Source organism: Gekko japonicus, unplaced genomic scaffold (assembly GCF_001447785.1).
Source record: "Gekko japonicus isolate JY-2015 unplaced genomic scaffold, Gekko_japonicus_V1.1 scaffold126, whole genome shotgun sequence".
NCBI lineage: Eukaryota > Metazoa > Chordata > Lepidosauria > Squamata > Gekkonidae > Gekko > Gekko japonicus.
Window position 1 is genome coordinate 621527 of NW_015162477.1, and position 7216 is coordinate 628742.

A 7216-nucleotide genomic window follows, 5' to 3' on the forward strand; every position below is an offset into this window, starting at 1 on the left:
AGACAGGAGGAAGCAAAGGTGTGAGGAACAGGATAACCATTCCGCAAGTTTCTTGCGGGTCTCCACTTGTCTATATACTAATAGCGAAGGTGCCCCCTTGTGTGCGGATACTTATTTCCGCGCATCGGGGGCACCTGGGGGGGAGGGAGATTTTTGTGCACACTTGGGGCAGTCCCCAGGTGTGCACAAAAATCTGAAAAGTTGGAAAAAGTATCGGGGGGATACTTTAATCCCCCAAAAGTAACAGAGCATCCACTGCACGGGGAATGCTCTGCAAACTGCCTCGCCACTGCCGCCGCTTCGGAGCCGGGGGGGAGAGACCAGCGAGGCCTGATTGGCTTGCAACCGCCGGGCCTCGCTTCGGAGCCAGGGGGGGAGATCGAGCCGGGGGTGGAGGAGGGGTTGAGGAGACGGGGGGAACCGGAGGGAACTTACCTCCTCCTCCTGCTTCCTCCTGGAGCTCCCCCCCCCCGCGAGGATCGCGGGTCCCGCCCCCTGTGTGTACTATTATCATTTGACATCTGAAATTACTCTCCAAGATATAAGGAACAATCCAAGTGTTCCAATTCCTAATCAGGGTCTTTTTGAAAGAAAATAAATCCAGAAAGGAAAATAATCCTTTTTTAAAAAAAAACAAAACAGCTTTTCAGAATAAACCCAAATAATTTCCTCAATGTACATTGTGCTTGTCTGAAGAATCCACTCATGCACCTACCCACCCTCCGTCCCTCTCTCCCTCCCTCTCTCCCTTTGAAGCAGTGTGCTTGCACACAAAAGCTTATACCTTGAATAAAGTATTGTTGGTCTTAAACCTGGCATGGGACTCCAACTTTGTTTTTTCTCTCTCTCTCTCTTTCCTCCCCCTGTCTTCCTCCCCAAAAGAGGAGCAGCCCTGGAGAAGGAAGCAGAAGCTGTGTACATGTGTGTGCATCAGTGAGTGAGAGAGAGAGAAAGAGAGAGGGGCTTGTCTTCCTATCTCTTCCACAGCTGTAAAGCTCTGTATGTGAGAGAGACAGAGGGAGGAGGGAGGGAGGCAAGAGGCAGGAAACAGGAAGCAAGAAGCAAGAAGCCACTGAGGTAGCTGGGGAAAAAGCAAGCTATGATGCAACTGCAGTAGCAGCCCTGGAAAGGAAGCAGGAGAAGGAAGTTGCTTAGGGGCTGAATTTGAGCCCTGTCAGGCCAGATGCAGCTCATGGGCTGCACGTTTGATACCCCTGTTATATACAGTTGGTATTGGTATTACTTTGCTTCTTTTTTTGGTTTAGTTTCCATCTCTTTTGTTACTACATTTTCAGTGTGCCACTTTTATTCCCTTGTAGGCTTCCAAAATCTTTCATAATACTCTGTTTTTCTGGGATTACTGCCATCAGTGTTTGTTCCCTCTCATAATCTTGAAGTCCATCTGGACCTCAAAATTTTATTGGGTTTGAATCATTGTAACTCATTCATCCCATCTTGTCTTGAATTCTTTCTGTCTAGGTGTACAGCCAGTTACACTGGTAATTTATTGGTGCATTCTCTTCCCACTGGATGCATTTCCAAAATTTGTGGGCAGATGAATACAAGGAGCCTGTTTGCCAGTGTAAAGAGTCACTGCTGTACTACTGGTCTGTCTGTAGTGGGAGTTTCTGTTATCCACTTTCCCCTAAAGCCATTATGCTAGGAAAAGGTTTACTACTACACATGCAGCTGAGAGTTATATGAGCAGAACAGATTCAGTGAAGTAAAATATCAGGCACAAAGACTGTTGTGGCAACCTATTTCTCCCCAGTTTTTCTCCTCAATTGAATCCAATAGCTTTGAAGCTACCACCACATGACCAAACAAAACAGGCTGATACAAATCCATATCCCTCCCTCCCTGTCTGTCTGTCTCTCACTATTGATGCGGCAGGGCCTGGAGTAGATACCTGTGGCAGCCATCTCAAAAGGTATTGGGGGGAATTCAACCCTCCCTGAGGGTTTTTTTTTTTTTTTTACTTTTTGGGTTTTTCTGCAGACCCACAGAGTCCCCTGAGTTTGTAGGAAAACATCCTGCGGGACAGTATGCCCCCTATCTGTGGAAATAAGTACCCACACATTGGGAACTGTTGGGAATTAGATATATAAATATTAACTAGGTTGTGTCCAAAAACACCTTTTTGGCTATCTACACAAGAAGCTTTCTACAGAACAGAAATGATAAGTATAATTGGTTAACATATTGTGATATATTAGACTTTTCTCAAGGGGAATGTAAAATGAAATTAAGAGAAGACTTGATAATAGAAGGATAGAGTTGTCAATGTTTTTTATACATAATTACTAGGAAGGTTTAAAATAGATAAAAGAACTTATAGCTTTGAACATATGGCTTTGAACTATCTAAAACTGTATTTGAAACAGAATTGTCTACAAATGATGAGCATATTATGGCTAAAATGTATAAACTACTATTGAAATTTGAGACAGAGGAAGAACAAGTGAAAGAGCGTATGATAAAATGGGTGAAAAATGTGGGACATAAGATACAAATGGAACAATGGGAATATATGTGGAAGGAAGGTCTTAAATTTATGTTACGTTGTAGTCATAAAGATAATTTTGTATAAAATGATGTACCACTGTTATATGTCACCAGAGAAATTAGCTAAAAAGTACAAAAATATCTTGAATAGATGTTGGAAATCTGAACATGAAGGGACATTGTATCCTTTATGGTGAACTTGCAATAAGGCCAAAAAAATTGGATGCAAATACATTCTTTAATTCAGAAGATTTTAGAGATTAAGGTACAAATGAAACCAGAGGCATTTCTTCTAGGCCTAATGGACAGACAGTTGGGAAAAAAGAGATGGCTAAACTTCCCTCTTTCATCAGAGAAAAGCCATTATTTACCTTTATTGCCAATTGGACACCCCTTATAGACTTTTTGCATGAAACGGGGGGGGGGATGAACTGATGATTACTGGATTTGATGATTAAGGGAAAATATTTTTTTTTTGTAGCAATGAGAAGAGAATTAATATTTGGATGCAATAAAAATTTTAAAATGTCATGTACCATTTACCCCAGAAATATTTCTCTTGAATATTTTGCCTGAAACTTGTAAAAGAAACTATTCCTATCTTATATTTAACCACATCTGCTAGAATTTTGTATGCTAAATATTGGAGGAGTCCTGAAATGCCAAGTAAACAAGAATTCATCAACAAAGTACTTGAATCGGCTGATATGGATAAACTGACTTTATTGTTGAAAGGCCACACAGAAAGTACATTTGAAAATAGTTGGGCAAGATTTTATACATGGTATGAGAACTTTAACAAAAAAAGGCTTCAACCAAACAGTGTTTTATAGTAGAGGTTATGGACTAGATAAACTTGTTTTTTCTTGTTTAACATTTGCAAAAAGAACCTTTTAGCTTTAAACGGATTATTTTGAAAAATTTAAGGGAAGGCACCAAAATTACTACTCACATGGAATTTATCTCCCCATTTATGTTTTATGTTTTTGAAAAATAAATAAAAAATTATTTTAAAAAATTTGTTGCAATGATAGTGAATGAATGTTAAATTTGTAATTTTACTTATATTTGTCATAGAAAAAATCTGAAGTAGCTGTCATTTTTCTACAAGGAAATGGATTATAATTGTCCACTGAGACTGGCTAACAATATGGACTGCCTGGCAAGGTCTCAAGGTAGCAGGAGGAAGGTTGTGGGCTTAACATGTATGGAAAATTATAGATGTTTATATACAAATGCTAGAAGTCTCCGAGGTAAAATAGGGGAGTTGGAATGCTTGGTGTTGGGGGGGGGGGAAATAGACATTGTGGGTATTTCAGAAACTTGGTGGGATGAGAAAAATCAGTGGGATACAGTGATTCCTGGTTATAAATTATATCGGAAGGATGGGGGGAAGGCAGCAGCAGGAGCCCTTGAAGAGCGCACAGGGTAAGAAGCAGCCCTGCACTTCTTTAAGTTAATGTTCTGGACTTGCTGTTTGCTTTGTGCTACAGGATACTATTTGTTAGGACTTGCCTTTGTTCAGAGTGCCCTTTCTGAAGGGCACTGAAGATTTTGTCTCTGCAAATGTTTCTGTGTTTAGCTCCAGAATAAGCTAAGGGAGAAAAAGGAAATGGAGGGAAGGTTAGACCTCTAAAGAGGAGTATATGAGAGTTCTGCAGATCAGCCATCAGAGGTTCTGCAGATCAGCCATCAGAGAAACCAAAGCTCAGTATGAGTTAAGTCTGGCCAGGGGAGCTCGCTACAATAAGAAAAATTTCTAAGATATGTGAGAAGCAAATGCAAGGTAAAAGAGGCAATTGGACCGCTTTTGGGAGTAAGAGAAACTCTGGTGGAGATCAGAGAAAAAGCAGACAGGCTTAATTACTTTTTTGCCTGTTTTCTCCCTGAAGAACTTGAGCCCATCTAGAGATGGTAGAGGACTTGACAGGACACCTGAGTGTCCAGTTGACATTGACAGGGAGGTTGGGGAGAGGCACCTGGCTGCACTGGATGAATACAAATCCCCTGGGCCAGATGGTGTGCACCCAAGAGTGCTCGAAGAACTTTCTAATGAACTTGCAGAGCCTCTGCCCATCATCTTCAAGGCCACCTGGAGGACTGGGGAGGTGCCACAAGATTACAGAACAGTGAATGTTATCCCAATCTTTAAGAAAGGGAAGAAGGATGACCTGGGGAACTACAGGCCGGTCAGTCTGACTTCTGTTGCTGGGAAGATATTAGAGCAGATTTTAAAGGGATCGATCTGTAAGCATCTGAAGGACCACTTAGTGATCCGGGGAAGTCGGCATGGTTTTGTCCCCAGCAGATCTTGTCAGACCAACCTCGTTTCCTTCTTTGATTGTGTGACAAGCTTACTGGATCATGGGAACTCTGTTGATGTGATTTACCTGGATTTCAGTAAAGCTTTTGATAAGGTTCCCCATGACATTCTGATGGGCAAACTGGAAGACTGTGGACTGGACTATGGGACAGTTCAGTGGATAGGGAACTGGTTAGAGGACCGCACCCAAAGAGTGGTGGTCAGTGGCATTTCATCAGATTGGAGGGAGGTGTCCAGTGGGGTGCCGCAGGGCTCAGTTTTGGGCATGGTACTTTTCAATATTTTTATCAGTGATCTAGATGAAGGGGTAGAAGGGCTACTCATTAAATTTGCTGATGATACCAAATTGGGAGGAGTAGCAAACACCCAAGAAGAAGAGTTAAAATTCAACAAGACCTGGATACTCTGGAGAAGTGGGCAGTTGCAAACAGGATGCAATTCAACAAAGATAAATGCACAGTATTACATCTGAGCCACAAAAATGCCAAGCACAAATACTGGATGGAGAATACGTTTCTGGGGAGTAGTGTATGCAAAAGAGATTTTCGGGGTAAGGGTGGACTGTAAACTAAATATGAGCAGTCAGTGTGATGCGGTGGTAAAAAAAGACAAATTCAGAATTGGGTTGTATTAAAAGGGCCATAGCATCGAAATCGCCCCTCTGTATACTGCCTTGGTCAGGCCGCATCTTGAGTACTGTGTGCAGTTCTGGAGGCCTCACTTCAAAAGGATGTGGACAAAATCGAGAGGGTGCAGAAGAGAGCGAGGAGGATGATCAGGGGTCTGGAGACTGAGCCCTACGAGGGAAGGCTAAGGGCCTTGGGGATGTTTAGTTTGGAGAAGAGGAGATTGAGGGGGGACATGATTGCTCTCTTTAAATATTTGAAAGGATGTCATTTGGAGGAGGGCAAGGAGCTGTTCCAGTTGGCAGCAGAGGATAGGACTTGAATCAACGGGTTTAAATTAGATGCAGAAAGGTATCGGCTGGATATTAGGAAAAACTTTTTCACAGTCAGAGTGGTTCAAAGGTGGAATCAGCTGCCTAGGGAGGTGGTAAGCTCCCCTTTACTGGCAGCTTTCAAGAAGAGACTGGATGAGTATTTGGCAGAGATGCTTTAGACTGGTCCTGCATTGGGCAGGGGGTTGGACTAGATGGTCTGTATGGCCCCTTCCAACTCTATGATTCTATGAATAGGTGATTTTAACTACTCACACATTGATTGGGTCAATGTGTGTTTTGTTTTTGGTTTTTTATTAAAAATTATTTTATAAAGAACAAACAAAACACAAACATACATACATAAATGAATTGGGAATTTCCATTACATCATTAAATTGTCTATTTAAGTACTTCATACAATATTTAATTATTTGTTTTCTATATTCCACCTTGTGTTTTTGTATAAGTCTTTTGCATATGATTAAAAGTAAAATTCTTGTTTCCTTCTAAATTGGTTGTATATCAATTATATTTTATTTGTTGTATTTTTCAACCCATTTATAAAATCTTGACCATGTATTTTCAAAGCTTCCTTCAGTTTGTCCTCTCAGCATTAATGTTAATTTCTCCATTTCTGCAGTTTCAAACATTTTACTTATGATTTCTTCTCTTGAAGGTACCTAATTTCTATTCCAGTACTTAGCATACAGTATTCTTGCAGTTGTCACTACATGTATAATAGGATAGAAATCTTGTTTTTTACAATTTTCTGGTAATATATTCAACTAGGAATAAGGCCCATTGTGGAAATAAATACAACGAGATCTAGAAAGAGGCTCTGGGTGGGTGCCCCAGCCTTGGGCACTCAGTGTCAATTTGCTGTGGCAACCTCAGCAAAGTATAATGACACTGAGTCCACCATTTTCTCCAGAGGAACTGATCTCTGCTACCTGAAGAACAGTTGTAATTTTGAGTGATCTCCAGCCATCACCTGGAGATTGGCAACAATGGTTCCCCAGGATGGATTGGCTGGTTTGGAGGGTGGAGTCTATGGCATTGTACCTGTCTGAGGTCCCACCCCCTCCTCAAACCCCTCCCTCTCCTGGCTCCACCCCTCAAATCTCCAGGAATTTTCCAACCTAGAGTTGGCAACCCTATCTCCTTCCCAGCTAACCATCAACCTACCTTGATCTGCCCCTCTGACTTCAGCTTTCCACCTCCTCCCCCCTTCCTCCTGGAGAGCAGTTGTAATTCTGAATGATCTCCAGCCCCCACCTGGAGACTGGCAACAATGGTTACCCAGGAGGGACTGGCTGGCTTGGAGGGTGGAGTCTATGGCATTGTACCTGTCTGAGGTCCCAGCCCTCCTCAAACCTCACCCTCTCCAGGCTCCATCCCTCAAATCTCCAGGAATTTCCTACCTGGAGTTGGCAACACTATCTCCTTTC